General features: G+C 38.3%; 1 protein-coding gene across 17 annotated transcripts in view; it reads right to left on the reverse strand.

Annotated features, from left to right (window-relative positions):
• CSNK1G1 (casein kinase 1 gamma 1) overlaps positions 1-12,635 on the reverse strand; it is a 193,981-nt gene that overhangs the window by 114,290 nt on the left and 67,056 nt on the right. The window contains exon 1 of one of the 17 annotated variants that reach the window (XM_047735797.1): positions 3,731-3,752. The exons of the other annotated variants lie outside the window; for them this stretch is intronic. The gene's annotated coding sequence lies outside the window, so the exon portion shown is untranslated. Of the gene's footprint in view, positions 1-3,730; positions 3,753-12,635 lie in introns of those variants that run through there. 17 annotated transcript variants of the gene reach the window in all.

Below are 12,635 nucleotides of genomic sequence, written 5' to 3' on the forward strand. Positions count from 1 at the left end.
ATATACTGTTTGTGGGAATGTAAATGGGTGTAGCAACTCTGGAAAACAGTATGGAGATTCCTTTAAAAATTAAAAACAGGGCGCCTGGGTGGCTCAGTGGGTTAAGCCGCTGCCTTCGGCTCAGGTCATGATCTCAGGGTCCTGGGATCGAGTCCCGCATCGGGCTCTCTGCTCAGCGAGAAGCCTGCTTCCCTCTCTCTCTCTGCCTGCCTCTCTGTCTACTTGTGATCTCTCTCTGTCAAATAAATAAATAAAATCTTTAAAAAAAAAAAAAAAAAAATTAAAAACAGAAATACCATATGACCCAGTAATCCACTTCTGGGTATTTACCTGAAGAAAACAAAAACACTAATTCAGAAAGATACATATACCCCATGTCTACTGTAGCATTATTTACAATAGCCAAGATGTGGAAGCAACCTAAGTTTCCATCGATAGGTGAATGGGTAAAGAAGATGGGTGGGGTGTGTGTGTGTGTAATGAAATATAAGTTATTTAAAAGAATGGAATCTTGGGGCGCCTGGGTGGCTCAGTGGGTTAAAGCCTCTGCCTTCGGCTCAGGTCATGATCCCAGCATCCTGGGACTGAGCCTGGCATTGGGCTCTCTGCTCAGCAGGGAGCCTGCTTCCTCCTCTATCTGCCTGCCTCTCTGCCTCTTGTGATCTCTGTCAAATAAATAAATAAAATCTTAAAAGAAAAAAAAAGAATGGAATCTTGCCAGTTTGTGACAACATGTATGGAACTAGAAGCTGTTATATTAAGTGAAATAAGGCAGAGAAAGACAAATACCATATTACTTCACTTATATGTGCAATCTAAAAAACAAAACAAATGAACAAATAAACAAATAAACAGATTCATAAATACAGAGAACAAACTGGTCCATAGGGGAGGGAGATTCAAGGGATGAGCAAAATAGGTGAAGGAAATTAAGAGGTACAAACTTCCAGTTATAAAATAAGTAGGTCAACAAGGATGAAAAGTATAGCATAAGGAATGTAGTCAATAATATTGTAGTAACTTCATATGGTGACAGATGGTAACAGTGTGGTGAGCATTTCACAATGCAAGTAATTGCATTTCATAATGCAAGTAATTGCTGAATCACTATGTTGTACACCTGGAACAAATACTGTATGTCAACTATATGTTAATAAAAAATGACAGAGGGAGAGATATATAAATGCAATAAAATGTTTCTTTTTCTAGTAAACAAGCCATTTTGCAACTACTTGTAACTTATTAAACATGTAAATGCTATGATAGATTTTTAGAATCATGCCAGCAAGTTCTTAACTTGCTAAATTCTAGGGGAACCTGGGTGGCTCACTCAGCTAAGCATCTGCCTTTGGCTCAGGTCATGATCCCAGGGTCCTGGGGTTGAGTCCCACATTGGGCTCTCTGTTCAGCAGGGAGCCTGTTTCTCCCTCTCCCTCTGCCTGACACTCCCCTTGCTTGTGTTCTCTATCTGTCAAATAAAACCTTGGGGGAAAAAAGGAAGCTTAATTCTAATAGTTTCTATGAATTTAAGCATGCCTGAATTAAGAGGAAATATATTTTTTCAAGTATAACACTGCAAACATCTTTATAATCAAAAGTTATAATTCATTTCAGGAACTGGTTTACCACTTCCCAGAAGGCATCACTTCATCAATAAAGCCACACTTACTGAATAAAAACAGATTTACATGCACAACTTTCTTGACTGGGAAATTATAAGAATTCTCCAGTAGGTTAAAGAATTATTGCTAACAGTAAAATGAAAAAATCCAATTCATCAAACTATAGGTAGGGAACTGATGCCAAATCTGCTGGTTTATGACACAGTTGAAGAATATGGCTATCTTCAACAGTGGTCAGTGAAAAGTTTTCCTAGAAGATACCTAGAAGACATCTTAGGGCATTCTATCACATTGAAATGGGAGAAACTTTTCTGGTACCTATCACCCTGAGGCAACATCCAAAAGAAATAGGCTAAAACCAAGGGGTCATCTGGCTCGAAGTCACTCTCTTATAAAGGCAAGAAAGTCTCTTTGTGGAAGAGACAGGCATGGTCCTCTATCATGAATGAAATGACTAAAGTGATCTTATTGCTTTACGTAAGAGTATTTTGAGAAGCTGTATGAAGTCTAAAAAAAATTAAGTCATATTATAAAACCACCAAAGAAAATGTTTAAAGAACTACAGCTGTGAGTCTGTTAAGAGAAAATAAATCACTGAATTACAGTTTATTTCAGATTCTCATATATTGGCACCAGCAAAACGAGGCATGTAAATATTTAAATTTTAAAGTCAAAACATACACAGTCTTTGTTGATAGTCAAGACAAGAGATACTCAAGCCTTCTAAGTCTCTCTCTTCTGATATAAATTACGATGAAATTGCTTAGAGGTATAGGATTGCTAGATCATATGGTAAGTGAATGTTTAAAGAGTCTCTGAAGTGACCACACTTTTCTGCTGTTCCTCCATCTACCGGCTTTGGTGCAAAGGCTTACAGCCTCTCGGTCACAAGTTTCAGCTTCAGACATCATTTCTCACTCCAGTATCCAAAACAAAAACCAAAGGGCAGGGGCACCTGGGTGGTTCAGTCATTAAACCATCTGCTTTAGGGTCAGGTCATGGGCCTCACATGGGGCTCCCTGCTCCCTCTCCCACTGCTTGTGTTCTCCCTCTCCCACTGCTTCTCCCTCTCCCACTCCCCCTGCTTGTGTTCCCTCTCTGTCAAATAAATAAATAAAATCTTAAAAAAAAAAAAGGAAAGGGCAAGAGCAAAAAGACTTTCTCATCATGTATCTGTTTCTTGGTAAGGATGAAAATTCTTCCCAGAGCCCAAAGCAAAATTCCCCTCCTGTTAAGTGGCCAACAGGGAATACCACAATCTCTGAAATTCCCACTGTAAGCTCCTCAAAGAATGACATCAAGCCTAACCTGATGTTTAGAACACAGGATAAGTTGGGGCACCTGGGTGGCTCAGTCAGTTAAGCGTCTGCCGTGAGGTCATGATCTCAGTCCTGGGACTGAGCCCCAACTTGGGCTCCATGCTCAGTCAGCCTCCCTGCTCATTGGGGAGTTTGCTTCTCCCTCTGCCCATGCTCTTTCAAATAAACAAAATCTTAAAAAAAAAAAAAAAATAGAACACAGGATAAGTTTCAAGAGTGGTATCATACTGAAAGAAGGTACTGAGTAAATATTCAGTAAAAATGGTATCTGCATGTGTGCATATGCTTGTGTGTGTGTGTGTGCTAAAATACTATAAAAAATTACAGAATAAAAAAATTAAAAGACAAAGTAAGGACAAATAAAAGTCTTATAACTCATTTTAGCTTAAAAGAAAAAAGGACACTAAAAATATCACTTTAATTAATCTAACAAATGACCAAAATTGATTTATTTTAGTCGTAATACATTTCAGGAGTGTTATTGTTAAAGGGAAGAACAATGTTTAGTATCAGGTCCTGATACTATTACTGTTTCTCTTTTCCACCGATTCCAATTATTAATGTCTCCCAAATGTTTCCTATTCTTACCACCCTACCCTCTGTTCAGTCTATTCTCATCTGATTACTTTTCAGTTTTATTTAAGATCACACTCTCAACAATTTCAAATATAAAATACAGTATTAACTATAGTCACCATGCAGTACATTACATCCCCAGAACTTAATTATCTTCTAACTCCAAGTTTGTACAGAAGTATCCTCGTGTCTCCTTTAACCAGTTTCAGTTACCTATGGTAAACTTCCATCCGGGAGCAGGTAATCTTCCTTCTGCTGTATCATCAGAAAGTCAATAGAAGCCTAGGGCTACGTCACAATGCCTGTGTCACTCCACTTCATCTCATCATGTAAAGCACCTGACCAGCTCATAACATCACAAGAATAAGAAGGGGAGGGGTGCTTGGGTGGGTTTGGCTTGAGTCATGATCCGGGCAGCCAGGATGGAGCCTCACATCAAGCTCCCTGCTCAGTGGAGAGCCTGCTTCTCCCTCTCCCTCTACCACTCCCCCTGCTTGTGCACTCTCTCTCAAATAAATAAAATCTTAAAAAAAAATAATAATAATAAAAAGGGGAATATAGGAGAGTAAGATCATCTATTATAGTATATTGTTATAACTGTTCTACTTGTCAGTTGTTGTTAATCTCCTACTGTGCCTAACTGATAAAAGTAAAAACAGGTATGTAATATATGTATTAGAAATATATATATAAATATATTTATACATATATAAATATATAAATTATAAAAAATAATATATATATTATAAAATATATATATAAAATATTTTAAAAATTTAAGAAAAAACAGTATATATAGGGTACAGTACTATCCATGATTCCAGGCATCCATTGGGGGTCTTGGAACTTATCTATCACAGGTAAGGTGGGGGACTACTGTACCTTTCAACTACCTTCACAACCCCCCTATACCTATTACCCCTGCCTCCTGCCTCAGGCAACTCCAATCTGTTGCTCTGAGTTCAGGTTTTTTAGATTCCATGTATGTGGGGTCATACAGTATTTTGTCTTTCTCTGTCTTATTTCACTTAGCATAATGCCCTCAAGTCGCATGTTGTCACAAATGGCAGGATTTCATTTATTTTTATAGCTGAATAATATCTTTGTGGGTGTGTGTGGGTGTGTGTGTATGTTACACACATACACCACATCTTGTTTATTCATTTATCTTTTGATGGGCATTTAGGTTGTTTCCATGTTTTGGCTATTGCACATAATGCTGCTATGAACATGGGGATACATATAACTCTTATTTTTAATTTCTTGAGGAACATCCCTACTGTCTTCCCCAGTGTCTATACCAATTTACATTTCCACCAACAGTGTACAAGGATTCCCTTTTCTCCACATCCTCACCAACACTTGGTATTTCTTATCATTTTGACAGCAGTCATTTTAACAGGTGTGAAGTGTTACTCATTGTGGTTTTGATTTGCATTTCCCTGATGATTAATAATGTTGATCAGCTTTCCATATCCATGTTGGCCACCTGTATGTCTTCTTTGAAAAATGTCTTTTCAGTTCCTCTGCCCATTTTTAATTAGATGTTTTTCCTATTGACTTGAATTGTTTATATATTTTAGGTATTAACCACTTATCAGCTACAGGATTTGCAAATATTTTATCCCATTCAGAGCTTGTCTATTCATTTTATTGATGACTCCCTTTGTTATACAGAAGCTCTTGATTTTCACACAGGTCATGATCTTAGCGTTGTGAGATCAAGCCCCGCATCAGGCTCTGCATGGAGTCGGCTTGGGATTCTCTCTCTCTCTTTCTCTCCCTCTACCTCCCTCCCTCTCCCCTTCCACCACCCCCACCCCAACTCCTATACACATTCTCTCTCACTAAATAAATAAAGGGGAAAAAAAGGTTTTTAGTTTGATGTAATTCCACTTCAGTTTTGCTTTTGTCGTCTTTGTTTTTGCTGTCAAAATTTTAAAAAATCATTGCCAAGACTAGTACCAAATTGCTTATGCTTTGTGTTTTCTTCTAGGAGTTTTGTGGTTTCAGGTCTTACATTAAAGTCTATAATCAATTTTGAGTTCATTCTGGTGATATATGACAGGGGTCCAGTTTTCCCATCACCACTTTTTTAATATATTTTATTTTAAGATTTTATTTATTTGACAGAGAGATATCACAAGCAGGCAGAGAGGCAAGCATAGAGAGAGAGAGAGGGAGGAGGATGCAGGCTCCTTGCCTAGCAGAGAGCCCAATGTGGGACTCGATCCCAGGACCCTGAGATCATGACCTGAGCCAAAGGCAGAGGCTTATTAACCCACTGAGCCACCCAGGTGCTCTCCATCACCACTTATTGAAAACACTATCCCTTTTCTATTGTATATTCTTGGCTCCTTTGTTGTAAATTAATTGACCATTTATTCTGTTCCATTGATCAATGTGTCTGTTTTTATCCCAATACCATACTGCTTTGATTACTATAATTTTGTCTTATGGTCCAAAATCCGTGTGATATTTCCAGTTTTGTTCTTTGTCAAGATTGCTTAGACTAGGGTACCTAGGTGGCTCAGCTGGTTAAAATGTCTGCCTTCAGCTAAGGTCATGATCCCAGGGTCCTGGGATTGAGTCCCACATAGGGCTCCCTGCTCAGTGGGAAGTCTGCTTTTCCATCTGCCCCTCCCCCTACTTGTGTGTGCATACACTTTCTCTCTCTCTTGCAAAAATAAATAAAATCTTAAAAAAAAAAAAAGATGGCTTAGACTATTTGGGTTATTTTGCAGTTCCATACTAATTTTAGGATTTTTTCTTTCTACTCATACTCTTTCATACTCATTTTTCTGTGAAAAATGTCATTGGAATTTTTTTTTTTTTAAGATTTTATTTATTTCACAGACAGAGATCACAAGTAGGCAGAGAGGCAGGCAGAGAGAGAGGGGAGGAAGCAGGCTCCCTGATGAACAGAGAGCCCGATGCGGGGCTTGATCCCAGGACCCCGGGATCATGACCTGAGCTGAAGGCAGAGGCTTTAGCCCACTGAGCCACCCAGGCACCCCTGTCATTGGAATTTTGATACAGACTGCCTTGAACTGAAAAATTGTAGATCACTTTGGGCAGTATGCACATTTTAACAATATTAATGCTTCCAAACCATGAGAACAGACTATCTTTCCATTTATTTGTATCTTCTTCAATTTCTTTCATCAATATCTCAGTTTTCAGTTTTACCTCCCTGATTAAACTTATTACCAGGTATTTTGTTCTTTTGATACAATTATAAACGGGATTTTTAAAATTCCCATTTTCTGACAGTTCATTAGTGCATACAAATGCAGATTTTTGTACATCTATTTGTATTCTGCAACTTTACTGAATTTGTTCATTAGTTCTAATAGTTTTTTTTTTTTAAGATTCTTTTTTATTATTTATTTATTTGACAGACAAAGATCACAAGTAGGCAGAGAGAGAGAGAGAGAGAGAGGAGAAGCAGACTCCCCATTGAGCAGAGAGAGCCCTATGTGGGGCTCGATCCCAGGACCCTGGGATCATGACCTGAGCTGAAGGCAGAGGCTTTAACCCACTGAGCCACCCAGGCGTCCCAGTTCTATTAGTTTTTTGATAGAGACTTTAGGGTTTCTATATATATCACATCATCCACAAACAGTGATAATTTTACTTCTTCATTTCCAATTTAGATGCCTTTTGGTTTCTTTCTTTCTTTAAGTAGGCTCCATGCCTAGCATGGGGCTCAATGGAGGGGTTGAATTCACAACCTTCGATCAAACCCTGAGCTGAGATCAAGAGTAAGACACTTAGGGGCGCCTGGGTGGCTCAGTGGGTTAAAGCCTTCGGCTCAGGTCATGATCCCAGGGTCCTCAGATCCAGCCCTGCATCGGGCTCTTTGCTCAGCAGGGAGCCTGCTTCCTCCTCTCTCTGCCTGTTTCTCTGCCTACTTGTGATCTCTGTCAAATAAATAAATAAAATCTTAAAAAAAAAAAAAGAGTAAGACACTTAATCAACTGAGCCATCCAGGCACCCCTTGATTTCTTTTTTTTTTACTAATTGCTCTGGCAAGGACTTCCAATACTATGCTGATTTTTTTTTTTTTTTTTAAGATTTTATTTATTTATTTGACAGACAGAGATCACAAGTAGGCAGAGAGGCAGGCAGAGAGAGAGGAGGAAGCAGGCTCCCTGCCGAGCAGAGAGCCCGATGTGGGGCTCGATCCCAGGACTCTGAGATCATGACCCGAGCCGAAGGCAGAGGCTTTAACCCACTGAGCCACCCAGGCGCCCCTCTATGCTGATTTCTTCTTTGACCCATTGGTTGTTCAGTAGAATGCTGTTTAATCTCCACATACTTCTGAATTTTCCGTTTTTCCTTGTAATTGATTTTTACTTTCATGCCATTGTTGTCAGAAAAGATGCTTGAGCGGCGCCTAGGTGGCTCACAGGGGTTCTGGATCCAGCCCCGTTTTGGGATCCCTGCTCAATGAGGAGTCTGCTTCTCCCTCTCTCTCTGCCTCTCCCCATGGCTCATGCTCTCTCCTGCTTTCTCTGTCAAATAAATAAATAAAATCTAAAAAAGAAAAGAAAAGAGAAGATGCTTGATATGCTTTTAGTCTTCTTAAGTTTATTAAGTCTTGTTTTGTGACCTAACATATTATCTATCCTGGAGATATTCTGTGTATGTTAAAAAGAATGGGTATTCTGCTGTCAAGTGGAACACTGTGTAAATGTCTGTTAAGTCCGTCTGGTCTAGCGTATACTTTGAAGTCCAATGTTTACTTACTGAATATCTGTCTGAATGATCCATCCACTATTGAAAGTGGGGTACTGAAGTCCCCTATCATTATTGTGTTGCCATCTATTTCTCCCTATTATTATTTACTTTATATATATTTAAGAGCTCCTATTTTGGGTGCATAAATATTTGCAAAAGTTATATCATCTTGTTGGACTGACATCATGTTGGACTGACAACATTACCATTATAATGACCTTGTTCTTATTAGAGAATTTGTCTTAAAGCCCATTTTGTCTGATGTAAGTATAGCTACCACTGCTTTCTTTTGGTTTCAATTTGTATGGAGTATCTTTTAACATCTCTTAACTTTCAGTCTGTGTGTGTCCTTAAAGCAGATATCTCCTGTAGTCAGCATATAGTTGGGTCTTATCTTTTCATCCATTAACCAACTTTATGTCTTTTGACTGGAGAAATTTAGTACATTTATATCTAAAATCATTATTGATATATATGGACTTACTATTACCATTTTGTTAACTATTTTTCTAGCTGTTTTATAGTTCCTTTCTTCTTTTCTTGTTCCCTTTGTCTCTTCCTTTATGATTCAATGATTTTATTTAGTGTGTGCTTAGATTCCTTTCACTTTCTCTTTTGTGTATCTTATAAGTTTCAGTTTTGTAGTTGCAATGAGGCTTATATAAGATACATTTACAACAGTCTATTTTAAGCTGATAACAACTTAAATTTTCACTAAAGCTCTATATTTTTACACACACCCTCATTTTATGTTTTCTATGGCACAATTTACATCTTTTTACCTTGTATACCCGTTAAGAAATTATTGTAGCTTGTTATTTTTACTACTTATCTCTTTTAACCTTCATACTAGATTTATAAGTGATTTACCCACCACCATTACAATATTAGAGAATGTTGAATTTAACTATATATTTAACTTTACCAGTGAGATTTATACACTCATGTTTTCCTGTTAGTAATTACCATGCTTTAGTTTCAGCTTGAAAAAGTCCCTTTAACATTTCTTTTAAGGCTGGTCTAGTGGTGATGAACTCCTTCAATTTTTGCTTGTCTGGAAAATTCTTTATCACTCCTTTAATTCTAAAGGATTTCTGACCTCAGTGACTGACATTATGACCATTATTTTTAAGACTTTATCAAGTAAATCACTTATCTCTGTTTCTCAAGTTTTATCTTGTTCTTTTGTTCAGAAAATATTCCTCTGTTTCTTCATTCTCCTCGACTCTGTTGGTTTCTGTGTACTGGATAAGACAACCACCTCTCCCAGTAGTCTCCTGTAGATAAACCTTACTGCTCAGCCAGGTCCTAGGTCCTGGCTGTTTCTCAAATCTTTGTGATTGTCCAAAGCCACCTTTGTTCTTAATGGTGCCCGGTAACTAAGGATGTGCCAACACATGTCAATGACCCAAATGGGAGGACCTGGGATGCCTGGGTGGTTCAGTCAGTTAAGTGGCTGCCTTCAGGTCAGGTCATGAGACTGGGGTCCTGGGATAGAGTCAGGCATGGGGGGGGGGGCCCATGCTCAGCGGGGAGCCTGCTTCTCCCTGTGCCTCTGCCTGCCACTCTGCCTGCTTGTGCGCGCGCTCTCTCTCTCTCTCTGACAAATAAATAAATAAAATCTTTAAAAATAACAACAACAACAACAAAACCAAATGGGAGGACTTAAGTCAGCATTTAGATGAAGACTAATAAGAAGCTGGACCTTCAGGCAGCAGCTTTTAAAGAATGAGAGTAGATCTTTCAGGGAGACTGAGAGCAGAGCTTTTTAATCTGCTCCCTCTGCACTGAGCCCTCAGGGCTATAGTCAGTTAAAAATTGTTTGTTATAGTCCTGTGGGACTCATAAACACAAGCCCTGCAGCCACCAGAGCCAGGCAACCATGGGGGTGCAACCCCAGGCAACAGCCACAAAAGCCTGGGTACCAGATGAGACTGTACAGACTCATTCTAAGGATACACTGGTGACGTGCAGTAGGCCAGAAGGAGAGTCCCGCATCAAACTTCTTGCTCAGTGGGGAGACCGCTTCTCCTTTGCCCCGCTCCCCCACTCATCTCCCTTTCTCTCTCTCTCTCTCTCAAAAATAAATAAATAAAATCTTAGAAAGAAAAAAAGAAAAGGAAAAGAACCTGAACAGCCAACACATATTTCAAGGAGAAGAAAAAAGTCGGAGGACTAACACTACTCAACTTTAAGACTCACTATAAAGCTACTGTAATCAAGACAGTGTGGTACAGGTAAAAGAATACACAAATAGATCAATGGAACATACCAGAAGGCCCAGAAATAGGCCCATACAAATATAATCAAACTGATATTTGACAAAGGAGCAAAGGCAATATAGTGGAGGATTATCTCTTCTAAAAATGGTGCTGGGGGGCACCTGGGTGGCTCAGTGGGTTAAAGCCTCTGCCTTTGGCTCAGGTCATGATCCCAGCGTCCTGGGATCGAGTCCCACATCGGGCTCTCTGCTCAGCAGGGAGCCTGCTTCCTCCTCTCTCTCTGCCTGCCTCTCTGCCTACTTGTGATCTCTGTCAAATAAATAAATAAAATCTTTAAAAAAAAAATGGTGCTGGAAAAAATGGATACTACATGCAAAAAAGTGAATCTAGACACAGACCTCACACCTATCACAAAAATTAACTCAAAATGAAGGATAGCTCTAAATGGAAAACACAAAACTATAAAACTACTAGAAGGTATAATAGAGAAAATCTAAGTGACCTTGGGTTTGGCAATGATTTCTCAGGTCCACCACCAAAAGTGCAATCCATGAAAGAAAAATTGGTAAGCTGGACTTAATTAAAATTAAAAACTTCAAAAATTAAAAAATAAAGGGATGCCTGGGTGGCTCAGTTGGTTAAGCAGCTGCCTTTGGCTCGGGTCATGATCCCAGCGTCCTGGGATCGAGTCCCATATCGGGCTCCTTGCTCGTCGGGGAGCCTGCTTCTCCCTCTGCCTCTGCCTGCCATTCTGTCTGCCTGTGCTCGCTCTCTCTCCCTCTCTCTCTCTGACAAAGAAATAAATAAAATCTTTTAAAAAAATAAAAAATAAAAAATAATAAAAAATAATTTTAAAAATTAAATTAAAAAAACTTCTGCACTGCAAAAGTCATTGTTAAAAGAATGAAAAGACAAGCTACAGACTTGGCGAAATATTCACAAAACAAATACCTGAAAAAGGACTCTTAACCCAAAATTTAAAAAATAAAATAAAATAAAATAAAATAAACACAAAAAAACTTGAAAATGAACAACAAAATAAACCCAATTAAAAAATGAGCAAACGGGGGCACCTGGCTGGCTGGCTCAGATGGTAGAGCATGTGACTCTTAATCTCAGGGTTCCGGGTTCAAGCCCCACCTTTGGTGTAGAACTTAATTTAAAAAAAGAAAAAAGAAAATGGGCAAAGAATCTGAACAAACACCTCACAAAGACATACAGATCACAAAAATGAAAAGATGCTCAACATCATATGCCATTAAGGAATTGCAAATTCAAATAAGGTACCACTACACTATTAGAATGGAAAGTACAAAACACTGTCAACACCAAATGCTGGTGAGGATATGGAGCAACAAGAACTCTAATTCATTGTTGGTTGGAATGCAAAATGGTACAGCCACAGTGGGAGGCAGTTTGGCAGCTTCTTACAAAGCTAAACATATTTTTACCATATGATCCAGTAGTCCTTGGTATTTATTCAAAAGAACTGACAACTTAAAGGCCATACAAAAACCTTCACATAATGTTTACAGCAGCTAAACAGAGTAAATGTTTTTATCTGAAATCGCCAAAAAGTGGAACCATTCAAGGTATCTTTCAATAAATGAATGGATAAACTATGATACAGCCATGCAAAGGAATATTATTCAGCAATAAAAATAAATGAAGTATTAAGCCATGAAAAGAAATAGAGCAGCCCTCAAAGAACAGTCACTAAGTGAAGGAAGCCAATCTGAAAATATTATATACTATATGATTCCAAGATATGACATTCTGGAAAAGGAAAAAATATGGAGGCAGTAAAAAGAACAGTAATTGCTACATACTCAGGGAGACAAAGGGAGAAAGGGATGAAAAGGCAGAGGGGATTTTTGGAGCAATGAAACTAATCTATAAAATACTGTAATGGTAGATACATATAATTATGTGCTTGTCAAAACCCATAAAATATATAACACAAGGATTGGATTCTAATGTAAACTATGGGCTTTAGTTAATAATAATACAGTCAACCCTTGAATAGCACAGGTCTACTTACAAAGGATTGTTTTTTATAAATACAGTATAATGTTATAAACATATCTCTTCCTTATGATTTTAATATTTTCTTTTCTCTGGCTTACTTTAAGAATACAGTATATAATACATAC

This window comes from Lutra lutra, chromosome 7, assembly GCF_902655055.1.
Source record: "Lutra lutra chromosome 7, mLutLut1.2, whole genome shotgun sequence".
NCBI lineage: Eukaryota > Metazoa > Chordata > Mammalia > Carnivora > Mustelidae > Lutra > Lutra lutra.